This window comes from Gavialis gangeticus, unplaced genomic scaffold (genome assembly GCF_001723915.1).
Source record: "Gavialis gangeticus isolate Ggan-Ray unplaced genomic scaffold, GavGan_comp1, whole genome shotgun sequence".
Classification (NCBI taxonomy): Eukaryota; Metazoa; Chordata; order Crocodylia; family Gavialidae; genus Gavialis; species Gavialis gangeticus.
In genome coordinates, this window is record NW_017729022.1 from 170097188 (window position 1) to 170124590 (window position 27403).

The 27403-nt window shown below is 42.0% G+C and overlaps 1 long non-coding RNA gene across 1 annotated transcript; it reads right to left on the minus strand.

Annotated features, from left to right (window-relative positions):
- Positions 1–274: 274 nt before the first annotated feature.
- On the minus strand, positions 275–20513 carry LOC109297086. Its single transcript, XR_002097199.1, has 3 exons — positions 20503–20513; positions 10492–10494; positions 275–362 (listed from the first exon to the last, which is right to left on the minus strand). It is a non-coding gene; the product is annotated as an uncharacterized LOC109297086 (long non-coding RNA).
- Positions 20514–27403: the final 6890 nt, after the last annotated feature.

Below are 27403 nucleotides of genomic sequence, written 5' to 3' on the forward strand. Positions count from 1 at the left end.
TTACAGATTCACACACCAATGTCTACCTGTCACTCTTAAGTTACAGGACAACACCCAGGAATCATGGATTGTCCCCGGCAGAAATGCTATTTAATAGGAAACTCAAAATCAGACTGCCAAATCTTGCAGATGATGCTCATCCGAATGAAAAGCAAGATGTGAAAAAACTTTAAAAAAATCGACATGCTCAAAAAATTGTTCTATGACAAGGTTTCCAGGGAGTTACCACAACTGCACAGCAAAGATATGGTGCTTATTTCAGATGGATGAAGAAGGAAACAAAAAGCACTAGTTTCCCATCAAGGTGCTCACAGATCCTATAAAGTAGTCACACTGGAAGGACAGGTGTTAAGAAGGAACAGCTGGTAAAGGGGAGAAAAGAAGCAGCATCATGAGATTCATCAGGGGAAACAGACCTAACATCAAAACAACAAGAAACAACAGAGGAGATTGAAAATGACACAGAAGTAGAGACATCTGAATGAGGAAACAAAACAAGAACTGAAGCAATAAGGATTTGTTAATGCAGAGAAACTGAGAAGATCACTAAGAGCTAAAAGGCCAACACAAAGGCTAATAGAGACCTGTCAAAATGTGTTTTACCTATGGGTTGAACTAACCTTCCAATGTTAGCATTATATGGGGACATGTTACATGTAAAGGGGGAAGATGTGTGGATACCTTTAGGAGTGTTAGGTATAAGTTGTTAAATTTGCCCAGGGATTGCAGGAGGGAACAGCAGAACTGAGGCAAGGTACTGCTGTTTGAATAAACAAGCTTTATTGTTTTATAAGCTTGACTCCTTAATCATTTGAGAACATCACACCTCAGACATTGCAAATGTCTGTTTTTACTGTAAAGCTGGTAAATATTTCCTTCATGGAAATCTACAAAAAGACATTGTTTTACAAAGGGGTAGAGTTTTGCTTTTTTCTCACCATGAAGACACATGTTCTCTTGGTATAAAAGCTACATTTGACCACAGATAAACCTTACAAGTCCTTTAAAAATATATGTAAACATTCATGCTTGAATACCACAGAAATACAAATCTATAGTTACCTAACACTGTCTTAAACGGATTACTTCTTTACAAGAAGTGGTCTAAGTTCGTGTTCTGTACGCTGAGTATTCTTTGCAAGAGACACAGTTAACGGCTAATTCTTTGGTATTTTTAGGCAATATTTATGGTTGCATATGCTTGTTTAAAGGGTTATGACTGAAGAATGTAGACAAATGCAACAGAGCTCTTAAAGGAACTTTAATTGGCTATCAAAAAACATCCACGATTTATTTAATGTCTCCCTTCCAGGAGAATATATTGTTAGTTCAGCTGCAACTTCTTAACTTCATCATATTTTATATACTTTGGCCATCACATATTGCCACAAAGTATATTATACAGTGTGATTTAAAATGTGTTCTGATTAAGTATACAGAACTGGGCCTGTTCACCATGCAAGGAATGAAGGGAACATCATAAATACTCATTGTTTAAGTGTAAATTATGTTTTATGCTCATTGATTAAATTAGCCTTTTAACTTTTATGCTTTGTTTGCACTGTACTGTGCTGTGTTTTTGTTCTGGGGTGTCGTTAGGATCTCAGACCTGTAGTGGAGGTGGGGAGTGGGGGATGCTACTCTTCCTCTCCCCACAAAGTAACCATTTGGAATGAAAATTCAGAGGAAGTCTCTCCTTGGAAAATAAAAATGGAAAAAGTGGCCAACAAAGCAGCAAGAGAGCTACATCAATCCAGGAGCAGGAAGAGAAGGTTTGAGGAGGGTAAGAGCAGGGGCATACCAATATTATTGTTATGCTAGTTATACAGCACCTAAAAATGTAGTGGGAACATCACAGAAAAAACCAAGATCCTTCCATTAAAGAAGAACTTACAGCCTTGGAGCTTGGTCTTGCAGTGGAGCCCACAGGATTCACTGAAATGAGGACCTTGCAGATGAAGTAGCAAGTTCAGAACCTACTTTCAGATGAAATGCAATAAATAGGAATAACATACAATAGGGAGGAATGAGATGAAGAGATACATAAAATAGTTAGAGACCTTTGGTTACCCAGATGCAGAATACCCACATCATTTAAAATTTATTTTTACACATTGTGATTTTTAACAAACCAAACTAAGATCTTTAGATGCCTTTGCTAATTGTTTACAAGTAAATTGAAAGAGGAAAACACCCACAAGAACAGAAACTTCATCTGTTGTTGAGGGTCAACAGAATTAGACTTGCCATGTGGGAGCATGGGTTTTAGACTTGAGGAATCCTCATGAAGAATGTCTTGCTAATGTCTCACCCTCTTTGGTACTGAAGGAGCACAACAAATACAAGGTTGTCTGGAGTGAACCACACGAGGCATGTTGGAAGGCATACTGTACATAAGAGATGCATAAATAATGAGAGACAGGAGTCAGAGAAGGATTCAAATGAAGTTGGCTTTGTTGGCAGAGAGGATTTGAGGGAAGAAAACAAGATTAGTGAAGGGGATGGCAAGGTGGTACGCAATCACGATTGTGAGAACAAGAATTTTGAACTTGATGCACATGGCTAGATAGAACTAACAGTGGGATCACATGAATTAATGAATCAGATATGTAGTCCCCAGGAGACATTGGAGAAAATGCTAGTTGTCTACAGAAAATGGTTAGACAAGTATGAAATTTGATTCTGGACTCCATTCTGGTGTCATTCCATTGACTTCAGAGAAATTAACCTTGATTTTTATGGACATAAGTGAGATCAGAATAAGGATTTTGATGTTCACTAACTTAGTGGAAACTAGAACTCCATTATTGAGCCTTACTTCATCACTAGAGCCTCTCTGTTGACTTCAGTTGTCTTTGTCCACCATATGACTATATGACTGTAAGAAACCTCCTGGGTCATTGAATCTAGTTCCCAGCCATTGCCATCTTCTGATGACTTTGGTAGTAGGCACAACCAGAGAAGGAAGGCACATGTAGGGTTTCCATGCATTCCTTTAAGGTCCTTCTGTCATAATCTATTAGTTTTGTGGGGTGTTGGCAAACTTAACCTGTTCTTGCTTAAATCTGGGGCGCACTTAGCTGTAGAATGGAGAGTGCCTAGATAAACTAAAATTACCTTGGCACTAGCCACTAGTTCCATTGTGCTTTGAGCTCAGGAAGTTAAAATCCCTGAGACCCCTGTTATTGTAGCATGCTCTGTAGCCTATCAATTGACCAACCCTTGGCTAAAAGTAAGCATGTGGTCTTGAGACTGAAAATAAGTTTCATGCTGCTTATTTGCAGAGGTATTACTGAACCACTTCATTTGCATACGGTAGTATGCATTCTCGAAGGATGAAGAAACGGCATCTTTTCTTCTTGATCTAAATGTTCCATTAATTTCTTTCTGCTGTATTGCTTCCAGCTTTCTAACATGATGAGTTATGAACAGTCATTCTTTCCAAGTTAGCTGAATTCTTTTCTAATTATACTTGTTCTGAATATCATGGAAAAGACCTGCTGATAAAACATTTGGTTCAAAAAAGCATAATGAATTCCACTGAGACTTTTGTACACCTCTCTCTTCGGATGTGATATTCATTTTCATTGCCATAAAAAAGACAGGATTTTTAAAAGCTGCCTTACCTCAATAATTACTGGGGTGCAATTAGCATCAGATCAGCATGTATGTAGCTGACTGGTGGGTGCAGCCAGATTCTTAGTTGTCTCAATTTAATTTATTTACAGACATTTTTGAATGATATTTTTGTGAATGCAAAAACTTTGAGAAAAGAAAATATCTTTAATATCAGAAAAATTGGCATGATTTTAGTATTTATTTTTCAGTTGTACAACATCATTTCAGGGTTAAATGAAAGTAATATATGGGAAATCCAAATCTTATCAGGACATGTATGATACATGATTTTGTGTAAAAATTTCATCACTTCAAAGCAAAATGTTTAAAATAAAAAGCACCTCTAAAACAGTTACATATTTATTTTCTCTCAATTATTTGCCTATCATATGTGCTCAGTTTCAAAGTAAAAACACTTAGTAACTGATTTTTATCTCTGCAGGCTGCTTTTTCCAAGTGAATGTGAATGCTTTTCTCTTTGTTTCCTCCCTTGGAGACCATAATAAAGCTCCTGATACCAGAAGACATGTTAGACCCTCAATGACATGATATAGCTCAGTAAAAAATCTTCTGAAAGATAACAAAGAATGAATAGAGTGTAGCTTAGTCTTTTATTTTCATTATGTTGGCTCTGCAAAATTAACAGTAGCTAAAAGCAGGAAAAACATATATTGTCCATAGGATTAGCAGCTATGACTTTGCATATATAGGGAGTGGATTTGTTAAGCAGAAAGATGTCATTTTGATATGGCCACTTTGCCAGAAATGGAATTCTACCTTGGTAGGACTCCTGTTGGTAAAGTGAAAGGCTCTTCACTTATGAAGACCTTAGTGCAAAGCTCTTTGTCTCTGTCCTCCAGGTGATAACATTAAACACTAAAATGGTGCCCAGAACTGAAGAGGGACTGAAAGAAGGAAAAAATGTACACAGGATGCTTGGCTACATAATTTCACAAAAGGAGCATGGTAACTGCCTTGTAGTATTTTAAAAGTGTGAGTAATAGGTTGAAAGAAGGTTATGTAAAGCAAAACTGTTCAACATCTTCAATGTTCAGAATTTTTGCAAAATTTCCAATTGCAGGAACTCAGAATGAAAACAAGCTATCAGGAAGATGGCAATTTTTAAAGGTTTTTTTGTCTTCATACTTATTACCTGTGGAGCTGGTCAGAAAGCTTTTCATTTCAAATTTTATTTTCTTAAAAGGTAGAAATAGAAACCCCTCCCCCTCTTTTTAATACCCATCAGGTTCGTATGGTGAATTGGGAATTTATTATTAGCAATAAAAAGGACAAAGGAAAATTGACTAAGCAATAGACAAGAAAATTCTGAGAATGTTGCATACTGAAAAAGTCTACTTTGACAGAGGCATGAATTAGATGATATTGTATTGATTTCTGTATTGGTGTTGAGGAGGGAACAATTAAATGACCCATCCTGTGCTGGAAGGGAGGTAGATTATAACAAGCTAGCTAGTCTTTTCAATACCTAACTTGTCTGCTTCCATGAATTTGTCAGCTGCTAATCAAAATGGATCGTATTAAACTTTTTTTCTTAGGCTTTTTGTTTAATAATGTAAATCTTACTAAAGAGACCTTGGCCAAGAAAAAATGCATTTGAGCTCAGTTCTAATCTACTGCCCAGTAAAACAGCTAGTTGTTCATTATCACTTACTTTGGATGTATTTTCTGATCTTACGATCAGTGTAGTTTAGTACAAATCATCTCAGCTCAGGCACATAAGAAATATCCATATCTTTGTACAGTAATTTAGCATGTATTTAACAAGGAGCTTTTTCATTTTATAATCCTGCTTTATTCTTTAGATTATTTTCTTTCAAATTTTATTTTTATCCACCCTGATTTCTCACGCTGGGAAAAGATGTTTCCATCACTTCACTTTTAAAGTGCTAATGCACTTTGAAATCTGGACAATTTAGCTATCACCTGAGATAATAAACAATACTGATTAGCATTTATTGACTTTTCATTCACAAATCTCAAAGTTCCTCAAACTCCAGTCTTTCAGTCCTGTGCCTTATATATTGGACCACACAATTTTGAGTGCCCTGGTACAGGTACAATATGCCATAGAACTGTTTGCACAGAGGGAGGGAGTTCATGTGAATCAGGGCAAGGAAAGAATTTTAGCTTGTTCTCTGCACAAAGCATGATGGTTTATTTGTCTCATTACTTGTTACTGGGCTGGCAACAAGTTCTACTGAATACTCCCAGTACGTGGGAAGGCTAGGCGGCAGTGTGCGCCTGGGATCTGTGGCATTTTCCTCCAGTGAGCAACACCTACTTAGGAAAAAAATGGGGTCAAGCATGAATCTTTGGTGCTGAGTTTCCATGATCTACCATTATTTCAGAAAAGCAGACAGTTTTGGTTTGTGTGAGCTGTTGAGCAAGATGCTGTTTGGCCACAGCGTAATCTGTGCTACACCAGGAGGGGTGTTATGGATATTAAAAATGCTTATTAGGTCTCCCTGCCTGTCTCTTTCTGGAAGTATAAAGTACTTTTGTGAGCCATTTGGGAAATATGAAATGCTGCTGGCAAGTTACTCTCAGAATGCTGCAAATAAAATGAGGGTGCGACTGTACCCAGGGCGAGCTCCTGAATTTTGTAACTGACCCTGCAGCAGAGGTCAGTATGAATGTGGTGCTTAACATGGACCCCCTCTGGAAGTCTGGGTGAACCACACATTCAGTGATGGGTGCTCTAAGTGCCCAGGCTCTTCAGGCACCTGTTCACGTGATGCTCTGTAATTGCCACACTCTAGCAGAGTCCAGCATCATGTGTATCAGCATCCCCTCACTGAAAAATTGCAGCAGGGGGCACTTTAGCTAATTGTCATCTGGCAAGCTTTAGTTAAAGCAACCCCACCTCTGTTTTTCAGTGCAGGGATGCTGATACATGTGACACTCCAGACACTTTAATTAAAGTGCCTCTCCTACTCTTGGAGTACATGTATAAAGGCTCTTCAGGCTCAAGTGGTCACAGATTCATAGATTATAGAGTTGGAAGGGACCTAATGGATTATCGTGTGTGACCCCCTGCCTCTGGCAGGAAAGAGGACCAAGGTCAGACGACTCCAGCCAGGTGATTGTCAAGCCTCCTCTTGAAGACCTCCAAGTTAGGTGATAGGACCACCTCTCTTGGAAGCCCATTCCAGACTCTGGCCACCCTTATTGTAAAACATTTCTTCCTAATGTCTAACCTAAATCTACTCTCCACTAATTTGCACCCATTATTCCTAGTTACTCCCTGAGGCGCTCTGGTAAACAACACATCCCCAATTCCCTGCTGTCCTCTCCGATAAATTTATAGGCGGCCACAAGGTCACCCCTCAGCCATCTTTTGTATAGGCTGAAGAGATCCAGATCTCTTAACCTCTCCTTGTAGGGTCTTTCACGGAGACCACTAATCACGTGGGTGGCCCTCCTCTGAACCCTTTTCAGATCCTCTGTGTCCCTCCTGCAGTGCGGTGCCCATAACTGGACACAGTACTCCAACTGCAGCCTGACTAGTGCTGCATAGAGGGGGAGCATCACCTCCCTTGATCTTAGAACTCCTTTGAACATTTTGAGTAGCAGAGGAAAATACCTTTGGTACAGTGACTTTAAGGTACAAGATCAAACAAATAGTTCCTAACCCAGCTGCTAAAGGCAGGCCAGGAGTATGAAAACAGCAGTAGTCACAATATGACTGCATATATCTTTAAAAGATAAGGTCACATATGGGACAGGGCCTGTGCAGAGGGCAATTGAGCTGTGGAGCTGACTAATTAGCTCTGCAGTAAAACATCACTGTCTACACCTGTGGTTCTATTAGACCACAGTAAACTAATTAACTCCATCGTGGGTTAGTACTGCCAGACTCAAGTACTATCCCATGGTGAAGTTATTTATTCTTCTATAAAGCACGTGTAGGTGCTGATGGGATTGACTGGGGAATGAGGCTGCTTCAGTGCGGGGGCTGCCTGCTGGCTAGTCCTGCACTGTTGCACCCTTGGGCACCTATACATGAGCAGTGAGGCTGCTCTGGCATGCTGTAATTACAGGGCATTGGAGCAAACTTGATTAATCGAGTCTGCTGGAGTGTGGTAATTACTGCACTTCAGCAGACTCTGGTGTCTTGTCTATCAGTGTCCCTGTACTTCAAAATGGCATTCAATGAGCTTTAAAGTGCCCCTGCTGCCCTTTTGAGGTGCGGGGCCGCTAATAGACAAGATGCTCTGGGCCGCTAATAGACAAGATGCTCTGGGTGCTTTAATTAAAATGCCCCCACTCCTCCCACAACATGTGTATAAATGCCCCTTGTGCCCCAGTCAGCCCTTCTGTAGCATGCTGAACCAGGTGGGAGAAGCACCAGGGCTCCCTGCCAGCTGGGCTGCTCCACTCTGGCTCAACGTGCCACAATCCCGGGAGCATGTGCAAATGGTGGAGTTTATTCAGCTGCACTAATTGATCTTGTAGACAAACCCACAGAGTAGCTACCTTAGGAAGGTGGAGAGGCAGGGGAATACAAAGCATTGTGCGACTGACCAATTCCCTTTCATGCTCTTGGGTGAAAAAACAAAACCTAAAATGCTTCACAGGGAAATGTTCAGAATTCCTGTTTCATCCAGGTCATTTCTGATACAGTTCAAGATAATCTTATGAGGTCCCTTCCAGCTCTAATGTATGAAATCTATGAAATCTATTTGTAATGCTTCAGCATCTTGCATTTCCAATCCATTCACTTTATACAGCACTTTAAAGCCAACTGAAGTGCTACAAACATTAGGTCCATCCATGATATAAGAGTTTTATTTAACTCCTCTACATGGTTTCACAACCTGCAGATGGCTGCTCTGTAAGTTCTTGCTGTAGCGACTGCTGCCCCCCACCCCTCAATATGATGGGATTTGGTGCTCAGCTTTTTCTTCACAGCTTGCAGATTATTTGCTGCCTGACTTCCATTTTCTGCCAGCTCCCAGGATGCTGGTACTTTTACATTGCCTCTTGCACTCTTCCAGGCTTGCTTTCACCTGACTTTGTATTACTATTAGTTTCAGTATTGTGAGGATTATGCAGCCAGGGGCTCCATGCTGAAACACACTTACTTCCCTAGGTTGGATTCTTTGCCTCCATCGCAGGTTTGAAGTTGGTTATTTAGTAATGTGTAGCAATAGATATATAATGAGATATAACTTGCTTTTATGTATCTTTTATATATAACTTAGTAACAGATACATAATGCTATATATAAGCAATGGCTGAAATAGACAGAGTTCTGATTTAAAAATTAATCTTTTTTTGAATGGTGGAATATTTGGCTTTGTTTTCCATGAGTTGCACCTCTATATTTCCATTTTGCCAGTTTGCTGAGAGACTTCCGCCTTCTGGACAGTAGTTTCAGTTCAAGCTGCTAGTGGAGAGGGGACGTGCACATTTCACTCTCATCAAGACCTCACTTTTGTTCTTCCTTGCTTTGTTGTTTCCCTTAATGTAAAAAAAGAGTCATTCAGACTGAAGGTAAATGTTTGCCCTTAATGGTGTATGGAAAAATGTAAGAAGAATTCTGGTAATGGGAGTAGAATATAAACAAAGAGCTTAGAGAGAGCAGAGTAGTGTAGAGGTTTCCTGTTTAAGAAAGGAAAATGGAAAATTTAAAATGGCCACTTATGGAAATGTAGAATAAACCTTCTACAGTTTAATGGAAAAGAGGAAAAATTTGGATCATATGCTTGCAGGAGTGTAAGGTATTTTAATGCAAATGCTATTGCAAACAGTGGCAAGAAAAGATCTTTCTTGCACTGGTGGGAAAAGTAACCTTTGCAGTGCTTAGAGATTTATGCTTTCCATAGGAATAATGTGAAACTGAGTATAAGGACTTAACAGTTCAGTAGAGAGAAAATAAACATAACAGTTGCACCGCTACCAACACTTGAACAGGCAAGGAAAACTGAAATGGTTATTTTAATCCAACCTCCCACCCCACCCTGCCATTACTGCTCTGAAGGAATGTCTCAGCTGTGCTGGGTGCAATCCTGGGCCTATTGAAACTGGTGGGAAAACTCTCAGGCTGGGTACAGATGTTACACTTTTACCAGTATAAGGGATCAGAAGCTGGTCTATACCCGTAACAGAAGAGAAGTTCAGCACGCAGACTGGTTTAAAAATGGCAGAACCCAGATTAAGATTTGCCCCCTGCAAAGGACTCGTGTATTTTGTTTGCTACCAATCTAAACTATGCCACTTACAGAAAATCACATAACTTAGATCGATTTTGCCTTTTGGCTTTGACTTTTTGAATGTCTGCATCAAGCCTACAGTAGGGTCAGGATTTCTCTTTCTTTTGTACAGAAGTAGGGGCAATCTATTTAATGTGTTGAAGTGACCTGGTTTTTGACAGTCAGGGTGTATTTTGTGTTTCAAGATAGTATCCACAATGTTTTACTTGTCAACTATAGTGTTTTCAGGAGGAGAAAGAGCATTTTCTTTTTCTTTCATTCAAATGTATGTGCTCTCTTATACACCTCTGCTAATTTAGTTTTATCAGGAATTACTGTATACCAAATCATGAACCTAGCTTAATGGAAAAGAAACAGAGGCAACACTACTGCAAGTTTTTTGCTGTTTCCTGGAGCAGTGTTGTTTGCGGTGCAGGGCAAATTTGCTTACAACAACATCATGGTAGAAAACCTGACCTAAACTTCCCTTTATTACAACGGGGCCAGAATTTCACCTTGTGAATTGGTATCATTAGGCACTGGCACCATGTAGGGAATAAGTCTTCATGTAATATTGTGTGGTGGAACTGTGTAAACATATTACAATGACTTGTCATGATGCACATACAGGAATGTGAATGCTTTAAGAGATCATTACACCCTGGGGTTGCAGGACTGAGCCCATAGAAACACTGCAATGCAGAGTGATGATAATGATGCTGTTTCTCCAACTTACATCATTTTCAAAGTGGCAAACTGTTGTGTAACAATCAGGTGATGAAATCAAGATGATCCTGTACAACGTTTGGGCAGATGGTAGATTTAGAGCCTGTTACTGCAAGATGCTCTGTGTGTTGAGAAGATGCAGAGTGCTGTCACTTTTCAGTGGTTGTTCAGGACCCACATTGCTTGGTTCTAGGCATTGATGGTTGGACCACAACAGTTTCAGTGTTAAAGATAGTGCCAGATTCATCACAGAGCAAAAGCTTTTAAAAGGATGCCTGTAAAGATGAAGATATGACCCTCAGCCTGTATAGACTCAGGATGCTTGTTTGCATAGGTGTATACATCTGAGAGGAACCCAGTACATAATCAATGTCATTCTTAATTTAAGTACCATGTGAGGCCCTTGGCAAAAACCTCCCCAGGATCACTACGTCAAAGGCCATGTCAGAGAAGCAGTGCCGACGACCTACATCCCTAGTGATATTAATATGAGGACATTCCACCCATTTGTTTAGGAGGATCTGGTCATTTCCATTTCACTGAGAGAACAAGACAGAAGAAGTTTGTATACACAGTGCCAAGATGAAAATGACTTTAGCACAAAGTTTATTTAACAGATCACACAAATTGTATTTTCAAGCCTCTGCTAACAAGAAGGTCCTCCAGTAAGCAGTGGGAGTGCTTTAGGAAGGAATTTGCAGACCAGCGGTACTCACTATTAATTTCCCCTGTCTACAATTACTATCATTACATTCTTTAGGCACTTTTAAAATAAACTACACAATGATGTAATGTGCACAATGGAGTGGGATAGGAGAAACCCCCTCCCCCAGCATCTGGACTCTGGCCTGGTATCTTCTATGAAACATCTTGATGGCTGTAATTACTGTCATGTTATGAGAACTTAAAAAAAAAAGGCGCCACAGCTCCAAATAAAACATAAAATGGCTTTGATATAATAAATGTTACTATCATTGTTTAAAAATGTTGTGACCTGTCTGCTATAGTTTCTGAGACAGATATTTTCCAGTACTGCTGCTCTTTTTCTTTTCTTTTTTTTTTAAATTCTATTATTGCAGATAAGGATGGAGGAAAATCCTCAAGACACACTCGTTTTAAATCACCATAGCACAATGCCAGCATTGTCTCTCCTCAAGTTGAACTTTTAAATTAAAATAGGCATGATCTTTACCAGAGCTCTGAAACACTCTGTTCTACAGGCACTTTATCCCTTTTATTAGAGAACATTAATAATTCAAATGTTATGGCTTAGGTTAGTCAGACCCATTTGTCTGGTGTTGGAATAATTTAGTTGTACTGTACTGTTCTGAGCTTTTGATATACAGTATATCTAATCCTGCAGGGTTTCTGGAAGTCACTGGGTGTTTTACCTGAGTTTGAGTTTCAAGGTCAAGCATAGCATATGTGCATACACAAGTAACAAGTACTGGTAATCTCAGCCCTGAACATATATACAGACTATATCCAAACACACATTTGGAACTCAGTCCTGCAGTCTGGATGAGACAACATTTCCATGCAAGTCTATTGGAGTTTTGCCTGAGTAAGGCTCTGAGTAAGGGCTCTGAGTTACAGCTCAAAAAGTGCACACCACATAAACATACATACTTGCAAAAATACACACAACCATTCTTTTCAATGGCATTTCCATTGAGTCCTGTCTGACACTTCTTTGGACAATACTTCTCCACTGCAGTCTGCCCCATGCTTCTGAAAACATCAAATTTTCAAATCATGGGGTCTTTTTCTAGACCTTGCCTTCCCTAAAGTGTTTCTGAGTTACTGTTTCCAGCAAAGCAATGCCATATCCTATTTTTACTGAAGGCATTACTGCGCAGTCATTTAGTACTTGTATAAACAAGTAAATGACTGCGCAGTAACTGGAGTCACTGCACAGTAGTGCCACCAAACAGCTTTTAGGTGATACTGACTGTGCAGTAGGTCATTACTACTGTGCAGTAGTGTCACGCTTCCTGCCATGTGATGTTACTGCGCAGTATTAATGAGCTACTGTGCAGTCAGTGTCTCGTGAGATGCGGCTCCATCGACTTAACTAGGAGCAGAATCAGGCTTTATGTGTACATAGGGAAACATTTTGTAGAGGTACCCCACATTCTCTCTTGATCCAAAAATGGATGGAATCCTCCAGATAGACCCAAACACAGACCTGAATCTTGTTGGATCCAAATTCCACGTGCAGAGCCAATTTCTTCAACTGGCCTGTATCTTTCAGTGGGTTGAACTAGCTCTGTCTTGAAACACCACTGTGCTTTGGGGGATTTAAGATTTGGATTTTGCAGGCTAGCTCTATCTCCAGTAAAACTTAAGCTGTCTACAAAAAGTCATATCCTGGAATGGATTTCTGTCCTGCTTTCAATGACCAGTGCTTTAATCTCTGCATCCTGTAGTGGAAATTGTAGGAAGAATTGAAACTCTAACTGACGTGAATCTGCATTTAAGGAACAGGAGAAAAATGACCATTGGTCAAGTACTTTGTAGAGTTACTGGTGGCAATCATGGAGTACTGAATTAGAAGTCCCAATATATGATTTCCAGATTCAGTCATATTTCTTGTAAGAGTTATACTACTGTTCAGATTTGGGACTGATGCTTGATCTTACAGACAACTAAAATAATAGCAAATAGAGAAAGTGAGTTAAGAATGCATTTACTCAAATACAAGACAAGGTTTTTACCCCAAGTGGCACGGGCAAAAAAGTCCTACATCTTATAATCACATACAACAAAATTTCATTAAATACATTGTCTATCATTAAATTGCTGCCAAAAGCAGTATATGCTCAGCAATGGAAACCAACTATGAAGCTGTTTAAATACAGCCAACACTAAGAATGACTATAAGCTATATGGCCCATATTGGGCAAACATGGTGATGGGAACCTATCACTTTTTTTTGCAAAATATTTGTTCTTATATATATAACTATCACATTACTTCTAAGAAAAACTGTCCTGGGGCTGCTATGGCTCACCTGACAACCCAACAAATACATCATTGCCATTACATCATACACATTCCCGTTACAACGTGTCCATCACCATCATTCTTGCCTTTCACAAAGACATGCAACCTATCTCTATACCCTAAGCTTACTGCACCTCTCTTCCCCACTCCCCCATTTATTTTTCCCCCAATTCTTTCAGTTGTCACTGTCATTGTTGCTTTCTTCTCTTGTCACCTCCACTGCCTTCATCGTCATCACCATCATTATTATTGTCATTGCTCTCTTCAGGGCATCCACTCCTGAACAGTGTGTGCCAGTTTTTCCCCTTCCAGATAATCTCTGCCATCTTCTCCCCAGTGTTTTCCACTGCTTTCTTGTAGTATCCTTTCATCTCATTCAGTCCTATTTTGACAGGCATCTACTGAGAGTTCTGTGCACCTGTATATGAGCAGGTTCCACAAGACATTTCTAAAGCAGGAAATGAATTGGTCAAAGCAGGCCATTGGGGTCCCCTTCTGCTTGGACAAGTGCCTAAACAGTGCTGCTTCTCTGGTCAGGGTTGTGATCTCTGTCATCATCTTGAGGAGTACAAATACTTTCCTCCACACCCCTTTGGCAAAAGGACAGTATCACAGGAGGTAGTCAATTGTTTCTGTTTTCCATGGGTAGGTTTCCCTTGGGCAGTATGCTTTATTTCTTTGCCCCACTACGAAGCACTGTGCCTTCACTAAGAGCATGTGGCAGGCTACTGGCCAGCTCATGTCTCTGCTCTTTCTGTAGGTCCTTGTGCAACATCCTCTCCCACATGGCCTGGCATCTGTCTTTGCTGAGTAGGTCCATGGTTGATACCACATCCCTTTTCCTCACTGCCTCCTGAATTTTGAGGTGGCAATGACTCTAGTGATGGGAACCTACTACAAGTATAAGCTAGGGGAGCCCACCTGAATGAGATATATTGTAGTGCCTATCAAGCACAGTCCCCCTCACTAGGCATGTCTACATGAGATGCTTACTGCAAAGTAGTCCAATAACACTGTGCAGTAACATGCTGATCAAAAACCATGCTAATATGCTACTGCACAGTGTTATTAGGCTACTGCTCAGTAAGTGTAAAAAACCCACGTACTCTGGCACTACTACACAGTAGTGTGATTTACTCCTCATTGAATTAGTACTTGCTTAACCAAGTATTAAACCTAACATGCAGTCACTAAGGTGCATTAATGAACATGTAGATGCACCCATTGCCAACTCTTTTCCAAGTCATGGTGAGCCACAACATTGAAAACAGTTCTGCCAGAATCCCCCTGTCACCTCCTCTGTCAGCCTGGTGCATATTATTAGTGTGGCCCCATCCTCCATGAGATGAAGCCAGACCAGGTTGCCCTGTGTCTCATCTGCATATAAATTTTGGAGCATCCCAGGACATGTGACAAGAACACCTGGTTCCAGTTATGAGTGTGGGCTAATTAGGATATGGATCCTTTGTGGTGGGTATCTGGAGTACATACACAAATTGGACAGTGTTGAGCTGTGGGATCATCATGGCTTGAAATGCTGTTTACTTTGGTGGGGCCCTGCCCAATTAACCATGTGGTAAATCAGGAGCCTTTGGCTTTGGATTAATATCATGCATAGTTTGTACTACACATAAGTAGGTGCCAAAATGCTGCTCAAAATTGTGTTTATGGAGTACCTGCACTAAAACTTGCAGCAGTTTAAAAAAAAGGCAACATGCCTCAATTCTGGATAAACTAAGAGTATGGTTACTGTATGCAGATTGCTACAGCCATGTTTAATTTCAAAATTATTGTTTCCAAATTTGCTTCTCATTTCCATGTGCTCAGGGAGAGCAGGGTCTGATATGAAGGAGAGAGGGAAGGGGCTGCCAGGGGAAAAAGTTGGGGGGAAGCAGAAAGCAAAGGGCTACCTGACCTCTCAGATTTATTTTCCCTGCTGTAGCTGTGTGAGGGGGTCAAATTCAAGGAAAACCTACAATAATTAGATTCTATACCTAGAAAATTATAATAAATTTATACATTTTGCATATAGAATCTAATTATTGGGTAATCATTTTATAATCAGGCTCATTTTCTGTTTGAGTAAATATTAAGGGTGTGCAAAAAGGGCTGTATTTGATTTAGATTTGGATTCAGCCCGAATCAGGGACAGTGATTCGATTAATTGATTTGGATCACTGTCCCTGATTTGATTTGGCCAAATCCAAATCTGAAGATTCAGTGCTGATTTGGAGAATCATTGATTCAGCCATAGACACAGCTTTAAATGTTTTTTCTACATACCTTATACTTACTAGGTGTGGCTCATGAATGGTGCGATGGTGGGGCGGATGGAGTGTTCCACTGGAGTGCAGGGGGAGCTCCCCGTATGCTCAGCGGTGAACCTGGAAGTGGACTGGAAGTACTTTGGGTCCACTTCTGGGTCCGCTGCTGAGTGCACAGGGCCCCCCCCTACAACCCTCCAGCTTGGCGATCGGCCACGGGTGGACCCCAGGTGCCTCCTCAGACCCAGCAGGTACCAGTTGCCGAGCCAGGGGAGGGGCACAGGGAACCCCCCCAGTGTGCTCCCTGGCAGACCTGGAAGTGGACCAAAAGTGCTTCTGGTTCACTTCTGGGTCTGCTGCTGAGCATGCTGGGGACCCCCTCCCCCACCCCATGCTTCTGTGGGATGCTCCATCCGTCCCAGCATCACAGCATTCACGAGCTGCCTGGTACCTTGAGGTATGTAGAAAAAACATTTAAAGCTGTGTTTACGTCTGAATCGTTGAATCTCTCCGAATCCATTTGGAGGGTTTTGATTCTATTTGGAGAGATTAAACGGTCTCCTGATTTGATTCAGATTCGGAGATTCGGCCACCGAATCAGGCCAAATTCCCACCAGATTGAATCAGCGACCAAAGCTTCTTACAGCCCTAGTAAATATGGTACCTATCCAAAAAACTTCATTAGGTAACATTTAAAAAAAAAGATTGCACTGATTAGTTCTCACCAGCCAATGCTCTCATAATTTAGCTTTCATCAGACTTTCACACAACTAAAACTGAATGCAAGTTATTGTCATGTCTGTTATATGTTCTGAACTCAAAGATGAGAAGACAAGCAAAAGTATCTTGTTATCTTTGTAGGGTTCAGCTATCTTTTCATTTTAATGCACTCTAAATAATTAAGGAAGTAAAAACTCTACATTTTTTTTTTACTATTTTGCTGTGGATGTTTGCATGATGCATGTTTTCTGCTGATTGATCATTTTTGGTTGTCATTGTTAAGCAGGGATGTATGTATATTATGTGGCAACAAAAGACAGAAGTGACTGGGAAAGAAAGGATGGTCCATTATTCTGGGCATTAACCTGGGACTGAAGAGAACAGTTGTCGATGTCTTGGTCTGCCACAGATTTCTTGCGTGGCATTGGATAGGCCACTTACTGCCGGACTCCTAAAGGTAGATCAGGTGTCTAAGGAAGCAGAGGAGTGCCTACTGGGATTTTCAAAAGCACACGGGCACTTCTGAAAATCTCAGCAGGTGCTGATTTGAATGGTTAGGAACTTAAATCTGCCCCTTGCTTGCTCTCTGCCTCAGTTCACCATTGGTAAAATGGGAATAATATCATTGCATAAAGCTAGCCTAATGCTTAGTCAAAACAATAATGAGGCTGTGTCTTAGAAAGATCCTTAAAAAACAAGCAAGCAAGCAAGCAAGCAAGCAAGCAGCCAAAACAAACCAAAACAAAACATGGGAATAAAAGAAAAAGTGTATTGAAGTTTTCTGTTTCTGTGCTGTGCTACTGTATTACTACAGCACTGCAGTATTAAGACTCTGCTTTATTTGCACACAGTTTAAGCCAGTTGTTTAACTTCTAAATTACTGGGAGATGAGTGTAACAGTAAATTGAAGCCAATGCTTAGTAAGAGATGTGAACTTTAATGTTTGTGAATGAATAGGGTTGACTGAGAGTGGAGTATAGGGGTAAGAAAGGTAATTTTGTGACTGAACAGGAACATATAACTAGAAGAGTACTCAGTTATCTGAGTCCTATCCTCTGGGATTGTAGGCAACCTTGTAAAGCATGTTTGCACACAAGGGCCCTGGGGAACAACCCCTCTGGCCATTCTCATACACCACAGCTACACGAAATCTCCTAATATCCCATGAAACCCTACTGGAAGGACCACAGATGTTACAGTGATGACTGTGGTATAAGATACTACATAGCATCATATAGTTGGAGATCTAGAACTGGGTTTCAAGAAGCCTGGGATCTACTCCTACCTCTGCTACAGGCTTCGTGTGTGAGCTCAGCTAGTTAACTTTAATTTCTTGGTATGGCTCAATTATTCAGTGGTTTTATGAGGACAAATTCATCAGTGTATGTGAGATGTGTAGATGATATGTTGATAAGAGTCACAGATAAGACTAAAAATAAAGCAAGCAGGAAAAGACCTAATACATACATGTTTGACATCAGGATTCACAAAATAGTATGTATATAAAATCCTACTAAATCATTTGTGGCCTCCAAATCTACTTAAATGAAACCTTGCCTAGCCTGTTCAGCTGTTCCCCATAAATCATAATTTTAGTTAAAAATTGAACTTCATACTTCTTCTGGGGTTTCTCTCTCTCCCACAGCTACATTCCTGGAAGTGTTGCAGCACAGAGGTCTATAGGAGTCTTCCTGGAGGAAAAAAAAGCCTCATAGTTGGATCAGGGGACTGGAATCAAGCTGTGAGGAGACCCCAGAGCTGGGAGTTGGGTGGAGGTTGGGGGCAGAGCTCTGAAGTGGCAGTGAGAGTTGAGTGAAGCATACTTAGTCACTAGCTTTTCCCTCACCAAATGTGTTCAATAAAACAGGGAACATATTATGGTAAATCAGGCAACAACAAAAATGTCCCCAAAGCAAACCCTTTCTTGGTTTGAAAGAACTGAAGACATTTGCCAGGGGTAGTGCAAATTTCACAATGATTTGTCAGACATACTATAGACATGTTGTGATTATTGGATTTGCACTTGTTTTCATTCTCCCAGTATTTTACTGAAATTTATAGTGCTGGTTGATACTACCAGACTGAGAGATAAGAAACTAAAGCCCTGTGTTTATTCACATAACAGATACAGAGAAGCACAATTCTAGCTTGCACTGAATCTTTCCATACTTTGCTGAACCACATTGCCTCAAGACTTTTTGCAAGGGATCACTTGTAAGAGTGATGATATATTTTCATGTCATTATAGCCATTAAAATCCCCTTGCTGAGAACAGAAACCAGGTTTCTAGTTAATGACCATCGCTGTTCTTATTTATGATGCTGAGACCACTGCTCACCGTGTCACCTTTTAGTTCACCTTTATAAGGTTCTTTTTTGTGAAATGTTATATTTTCAGCATTTTGGTAATGAGTGTAAAACACACAAGCAAAGGATGACTCTTCCAGGCCTCTTCAAAAACTTGCACAAAGTCCAGTTTTTCAGTATCCTGAGATAACCTGTGTAGGTGAGGCCAGTCCTGCAATTCTGAGATAAGTGGTTCCACTGATTTCAATGGAACACTGAGTTAGGGCTACTTGTATGTGCAGAGATTGAAGGATTAGCTTCCTTTATGGGATCATGGCCAAACAGCAGCCTGGATCTTTCAGTTCACACTTTCATTGTTTGTATTGCAGGAGTACCAGGAGACTCCCACAAGGGTCTCGCTGTGCTGACTGCTCTGTATAAAAGAGCTTCCAATCACGTGGCTGTTGCCTTTTCTTCATTTCACATTGCATTGATAACATCCCCCATTTAATGATGTGTTTACTGTTAAACTGAGTAATTTATAAAATGTGAAATCATGTCTTGCATTCATCTGATCCAGACTCATGCCACCCCCCAGGCCAGACTGGACATGGCAGCAACTTTATTTCCCCCACTGATACATATCCCTAGTGAGGCTATGTGCCCTAAATTTTGGCAGTGGGCCCTGTCCCCATATTCCTGTCCCCTCTACAAGTCCCATGGGCCACACAGTGCAGCTCTGTGGGCCAGATCTGAACCATGGGCCATAAGTTTGCCCCCCCCCCCCATCTGGGTTTTAAAAATGTATTATGTATGAGTGCAACTCCTCATATGAACTAAGAGAAACCCATTGCCATGTTACAATTCAGTGCACTGCACAGGTCAAACCAAAGTCCTTAGGCACTTTTGCAGAACTGGCCTGGTTGGTGCAGCGTGTCAGAGCAGCTGCCTTGCAGAAGGTAAGGAAAAATAGATTACATACTGCTTTGAGATCTTTATAATGTAACCCTTTAAGAATACATGACTCATATGGGATAGAGAGCAGAAGTAGCATTCATCGGTTATATAAATGGCTGGAAACATACCAGCTCAGTCCCAATAGGAGACCTCTAAAGTATGGGCTGTTCTCAACTCTGCTGTGCTCAGTCAATCATCCTTAACTTTTTTCATCCCATCTTGTCTCCAGGATGATCATTTAACTTAATTACAGGTAGAGCCAATGCTGGCTCTAGGGGAGTGATGGGTAAACCTCAAGGCTGGGAAGTTCATTTCAGGTGGCCATCAGAAATAGTGAAACCACAAAACATTAATTAGCTGCCTGCATCAGTGCAAAACCACTGACCAGCTCAAGATTTCTTGCACACTTTTCCTGCATTTTATAACCAGCTGCTTAGCATTGCCTGGAAATAAAGACACAACTGAACTTCCGCAGTCTATACTGTAGCTTTTACCATCTGCTGGTGCGTCATCTCTCTAGATAGTTGCCTCCTCAGAGGAAAAGCCTGAACCAAGATTTTGGTCCCAAACTGCATGCTTCCTGTCCCTTTCACAAGGAATGGCCCATGATTCCCAGTCACTCTGAGCTTTTCAGCAATTTCCTGTAGTTTAGGAGGGATTTTCTGTGGAATTTGACAGTCACAAAGACACAGAACTCAGAGAAGCCCATACAACACCTGCAGGGCCTTTGCCTTTTTAACATCTTTGGAACAAAGACCTAGGTCCACGTTCAGTTTGCTGGTTAATGAGAGGCTGTGGAGATGCCTCCTGGACCTCCCGAGATGCCTCTGTATCCTCCCCTTAGGTTCTGTGAAGCTCCCACTAGATGTGACAGATCTGCCTTACAGCCAAAGTGCCCCTTTGTGGCAAGTGCAATACTGAAGGAATGCTATCACTGTTCTTTACTCCTCAGCCCATCAGATCTGCCACCACAGGCTTTCTTAAGACTCATAGTACTGTAATCAGAGCAGCTTATCACACGGTGCCAATAAATCTTAAAATCCCAATGTACAGTCCAGCAGTTCTCAATCTTTTAGACTCTAGGCACCCCTCCCTTCCATAACTAGTCTGAGTTTAGTTAATTTACTTACTATATTAAAATAGTAAAAATAATGTATTTATTAAAGTGCTTACCTCCATGCATAACGGCCAGGTGAGAAAATGCAAGAGGTTATTTCTTTGCATTCTGGGACTCCCTTAAAAAAGGATCTCAGGGTGCCATGGCAACCCCGATTGCGAATCACTGGCATAGTCCTTGAAATTTTGTATTAGGTATTCCATTTCCAGCATCTTCTGCCACTCCCTAGTATATAAAACAGTGACCTCAGCTCTTCCTGATGGAGTCCTTTCCTGCCCTTCCCAGCAATAACTCCACAATTGTTCTCTGTTTGAGTTCTTTCTCTAGGGGAGGTGCCATCACTCTCCCTATGCTGTTTATTTTTTGCATGGGCAGGCCAGCAGGCAGGCACACTGCTTGTCTCTCTGCTCCTGCCTTACAGCCTTCTCCTGTCCTTTGGTTTTAGCTCTCCAGCTTGCAGAAATCAGCAGGCAACACGCTCCACTCCTCCTATAGCCCCTCAGTTTTCCCTGACCCTCTAGCTTTGGTGCTGCAGCATGGGGGAGTCATCAAGCAAGCTGCTTCCCCAGTCCTCTGCCTACACCAGGGAAAACCTGCAGCTCTACTCAGAGATGGCTGCTAGATGTCTCTTTCTTCTTCCTCTTCTACTAAATCAGTTGACTTCGGTGTCTAGCTTGCAGACAACATGTTGCTCATGATCCCTTCTGGTGTTGTTTACAATCTGAGGAAATCTTCATTTCCATGGCCACGTCTTTCTTGGGTATGATAGGGACAGCAAAGGATGGTGTATGATGCCTTTGGTAACTTATGTGCTCATTATTTTTAGCCTAGGGCCAGAGGAGGTTAAGGATCTATGTACTATGTTCAGATGCTACCCTTTTGGACCCAGTGGGAGTAGAGTAACAGAAGAGATAATATGCCTCCACCTAACTCAGATGACATGTATAAGCTCTTCTAGGTCTCCGTATCAACAATGGGTCTTCTCAGGGTTTGTTCAGTGATGGAGAAGGATGAGATGGGTGAAGCAAGAAGAGGTCCCTTGGAGGTGTTCAGTATCATATCTGTTCTTTCCTTAGCTACCAAAACTAAAAAAATTAAGTGGACATCTTTTCTTGCCTTGGGCTGTTCAGATATATTCAGGTGACAAACTGTATAAGACTGGAACATGACTCTCACTTGCCATAGGGAGCACCCTGTGGCAAAGGTAAAGGTTAAAAGGGGTGGAAAAGAAGCTGTCACTGGACCAGAACTCCTCTGCCTGGCCTGATCAATGAGGGCAGGGCAGGCAGGAGCTGGATCAGTGGCCCTGTCCTTCTGTGTTTTGCTAAGAGGGCAGAGAAGGAAGCATTAGTTGAGTTTGGAAGAAGACTAGTTCAGCTTGCTTCTTTCGAAGGCTGAAGGGGAGAAAGGGTTAAGTTGTGATTCTGTGGATTGTCTATGTCCACTACCTGGCTTGATGTTAGTCCTCAAGTTAGTAGTCTTTCTCCACATTCAAATCCAAGCAAACAGGAGTATAGAGGAAAGATTTGGGAAGGAAGTATCATTATTTAGGAAAGCCCTCAAGTACACCACATGTTGAGGTTCTTTTAAAAAATACCTTTTCTGCAGTATTTTTGCATATGCTCAGTAATCTCTGTGCAGCAGTGGTTATGGCTCCTTCAGGGCTGTCTCTGTTTTCACCCAGTGTTTGGGAGTAGCAGGAAACATTTCTTCTATGTTTCTATTTGGGGCAAGCCACTGATGGGAGCAAAAAAGCCTGATTTTGTTGATGTTCAGGCCATGGTACAAGGCTTATCCCTTTGCCTTGGTTTTCCCTAAGTGTGTGTGTGTGTGGGGGGGGGCAGGTTGAGTGAGGAGTATACAAGTTTTTCATAGTTTCTAGGGTCGGAAGGGACCTGAGCAGATCATCGAGTCCGACCCCCTGCCATGGCAGGAAAGAGTACTGGGGTCAAAGACCCCAGCAAGGTGTTCATCTAGCCTCCTCTTAAAGACCCCCAGGGTAGGAGCCAGCACCACTTTGCTTGGAAGTTGGTTCCAGATCCTAGCCGCCCTGACCGTGAAGTAGCGCCTCCTGATATCTAGCCTAAATCTACACCTGTGTGTGTGGACTCTGGTGCGTGGCATGTTGCCCTGGGTGGGGTAGGAGAGGCTGGAGTGAGCACCTGGGCTGGCCCCAACAGCTTTACCTGGGGTCCTGAGGGCCTCTGGGAGCTGCAGCCATAGCAATCCAGCAGCATGAAGCCTGGCCAGCAGCTGGAGTATGGCTCTGGCCAGCCAGGCTCTGGTTTCTGGTGGTGCATGCCATTGCCACATGTGCCACCCTGCTTTCTGTGTGGGTTGTTTTGACAGTGGGAGATCCCAGTGTTAAACCGCTCTCTCTCCCTGCACATTGCAGATTAGAAATGCAGGGAATACCTGCATGCATGGTGTGTGTGGTGTGCGGTACTGCAGATGGGTCTGCGGCACTGCATACCATGTGTCCGCGCTCATCTGGATGCACCCTGAGAATTTTTGGGGCAATGTGTGACTTAACCCAGAGCTGTCCAACCTGGGTTAAGTCTCTTAACCCACAGGGGCCTCATATCACTCAGGCTTCTGGGACCCCCACCATATGTAGCCCCCTACCACATGAGCTGCATGAGCCTCCCTCCTGCTGTGGGAGCCTCCTCCACAATAGTTGTGGGGGAGTTGTGTGAAGATGTCTTTGCCAACCGGGGCACAGCAAGTGGCTGTTTCCCTGCCCCACAACAGAGGGAGCCATGGCGATGGTGCACAGGTCAGTGCACAGAGGATCTGGGAGTGGATGGGACCTCAGCAGCTGCATGAGGCAGCTTAAGTCTCCAACCCTGCATGAGGCGGGAGCCAAGTGCCATTTGGTACAGGGACCAATGCATAGGGGCTGGACAACCCAGTGCACAGGTCAGTGTATGGAGGATCTGGGAGTGGACAGGACCTCAGCAGCTGCATGAGGCAGCTCGGGTCCCCAACCCTGTATGAGGCAGGTATAAAAGCCCTCGGTGCATGGACCAGTGCACAGGGCTGGAGAGCCGGTGCATGGACCAGTGCACAGAGAGTCTGGGAGTGGATGGGACTGTGGCAGCTGCACGAGGCAGCATAGGTCCCCGACCCTGCATGAGGCAGGAGCCAGGGCATCAGTGCACGGAGTAGTGCACAGGCGGAGAGTAGGCTGGCAGGCCAGAAGAGCTGCATGAGGCAACTTGGGCCTTCTTCCCGGAGTGGCACAGGTCGACCATCCCAGCAAGGGGGTGTGAGGGGGAATATCTTGCCCCAACTCACCACTGGAGATAAGCCTACCCCTTCAAGCCTGTGGAGTCATGAGTCACCTGGGAAGGGGATTCCTACAGGGGAGGAGGGGTCCCCTTCCCCCTGTGGGGAGCTGAGGGGAAGCCCCTGATGGGAGGGGATAATTCACCCTGGGACCTAAAGAGGGATCCAGGGCTCCTGTTTGGTATGTGAGGTTCCCTGGTTTGGGACCCTGCCCAGCTGAGTAACTTGGAGAGGGTAATGGTGCCCTATTAGGCAATGGGGACCCTGCTTTGGTTCTTTGGGCACAGCAGCTGTGCCACTGTTAGGTTCTGCTTCTTGTCCCATGATGCTGGGGTTTTTATTGTTATCTTGCGTCTGATGTATTAGAAGAGAATTATTAGCCTTACTATATCTGTACCTAGTGTATTGGGTATTTTATGTTCATATGTTCTGGTTGATGTAACCTTATTATATATGTATATATATTGTTCTATTACTACCAGGTATTTTTGTCATTGATTTGTATTGACTATCTTTAGGTATATAGGTCTCTGTTGGATGTAACCTTATTGTATATGTCAAATTATTTACTCATCACTGCCTATTATTTTTGTCATTGGTCCGTTGATTAACCTGATGCTTTATCATTAAGTGCTCCTTTGCCTGCTGCCTAGTGGGGCCCTGCTGGGGGGGCGGGATTGCAGACTAATTAGAAGGCCAGAGGATAGGCCTGTGGTTGAGTTTGGGGTTAATTAGAGCCTTTTGTTTGGGTAAAAGTATATCTGTAATCAGCACTTATATGCATATATAAGTGCCTGCAAAGAGTGTGTGTGTGTGTGTGTGTGTGTGTATACATACATACAGATACACCCCCATATATATACACACGTGTGTGTGTGTATTCATGTATGTAAGTTTATGACTGTAAATTATTTATTAATGTATAACATTAAACCTGTACATAGTTAAGAATCATTGTGACTCCTAGTCTACTCTGCTCTGCTTTGTAGGGAAGGAGGTAAGCTGGCCTATAGCTAGACAGCCACGCTTCCCATAGCATACACACTCCCACTAACATCCCTTCCATTTGAAGAGGGGGTACCTTCCGCGTACCACCCGGGTTACACCTATAAGGCTTGTGACTCAGTTTTGCAGCTTTTGGTTATGTGAGTAGTCCCTGAAGACTGTGGGGCAGGTCCCTTGAGTTGTGCCAATTTTCATTAGCGGTATGTATGAGTGTGAGTTAGGGCTGTATAATTGCACCCCAAGAATGCTGGAACAAGTCTGAATTTTAGTCCAAAGAACTTTCCTTAGACCCAGGTAGGAAAGGAGTGAATGTAGAAACTATCGAGCCCACCCGCATTTAAATTTCCTTGTCCAAGAAAATCAGATTTTTGGGATATAGGCTTGAAAATAAAAACATCCTATAAGGAGACTGTTTAATAAGTTGGGGCAGCCAGCTATGTGAAAACTCCTGTGATCTTCACAAGCCTTGTTGGGATTGGCATCGAGGTTTCCGAAGCACATGGAGTTGGTCAGACACTTGAAAAGGGCTAAAGTGTCAAGTGCCAGGTGGAAAAAAATCTGTTAAATGTTATCACAGTATCTCTTTTTGGTGAGGTAAATTTCCATGTGCTTGTGACTCACTGTATGTCAGTTGCACACAGCAGTTCAGGCCATAAACAGTCTCCCTTTATTCACTGTGAGTAAGAAAAAACCTGTCTGCTTCAGGAACTGAAGGCTTTATGGAATCTGATGGAAACCCACCCTGCTTTCCCATATGCTTTCAAAAAGGCATTTAAATCTGGTGCCTTGTAACATCTCAGCCATAAAAGTAATTGTGCAACAGATAAGATCTTTCTGTGCTTTCTGTGCCACAATTTTTCTACCTAACTGCTTCCAGAAATAAATGTGTAGAAGGAAGGCTCACTACAGCATTTGTGGCTTTTTAAAAATAACCACAGCCTCCCTGAAACTGACATTGCCTTAGATGATCTGTGCTAAGTAGAACAGCTGCAGTGGCACAGGATTAAACTCTTTAATGAGGTAATAGATTCCTGTTCACCTAAAATCCTCAATGGTCTGCACATCTTCAGCCACTTGTAACTCCATGGCAGTGGTGGGGATGGAACTTAGAAATTTGTGCAACAAGCGCAAGAGTCATAGCACTGGAGGTAAAGGAAATCTTTGTTAGTTATTAGCAACTAAGAGCTATTTATGTGTTTATTTATTATGACATACATTTGCCCCAGAGTTATGTCCTAGTTCAAATGAGAGTTAATGCTGGGGAGTCTTACAGCTGGAAGGTCAGACTAGATGACCAAAATGGGTGATCAAAATTGCCTTATAAATAGTGAAGCTATGTGTTATTCTGAGTATACCTAGGGGATAGCAATGGTACAGAAACATATACAACCAATTCACTGTAGTATGAGGTGGCACATAGATACATTGCCCATGTCATAGTCATGAACATTATATTCTATTGTGATGGTGGACATATGAATCTGTTTTATTATGAAAGAACAACTACAGTAAATGACCAAATACTACAGTCAGCCCAAGAGCATTTCAAAGGAGCAGGGCTCAGTGCACTAGTAGGAACTGTTGCCCAAGGATGATGCTTTATAATTTTTAAATCTTGAGAGATTTGCTCTAACAAACCTGAAGACTTTCTTTTGCAGAGACAAGTACATATTCCTGAGAAGGAATCTGGGTTGTATAGTTCATCAGGCATTTATTGCACTGAGAAATGCTATGAGTACAAGTATAATGAAGAAGGATTCAGATTATTACATGCAAAATATATTACACTTTAAGGACTGGATTCTCTGGTTCAGGTACACTGAAGAATCATGCCCACTTTACATAGGTCCAGGTCAATACAATTTAGAATTTCTTGTGATGTAGGTATGGTACATCCTATCCATGTGCATGAGAATGAAAATTGGTTCTGAGTGTAGCATTAATATTTACACCAAAATGACTTTCTGAGGTTCACAGTCAAGACCTGCTGAAGAGCCTATCTTACCTTAGAATGTATTGCTTGTAGTATTCAAAGGAAAAAAGTCAGTGCTGTCTAAAAATGAAAACATCTGGCTTGTTGTTGTAAACCTTACAAATTCCAGAAAGTTAAAGCCATTTTCAGATCCTCAATCACAAATCAAATCCAAGGTTATCAGACTCTACATGCAGGTTTAGGTTTCTTCTTAATCTATGTAAACATAG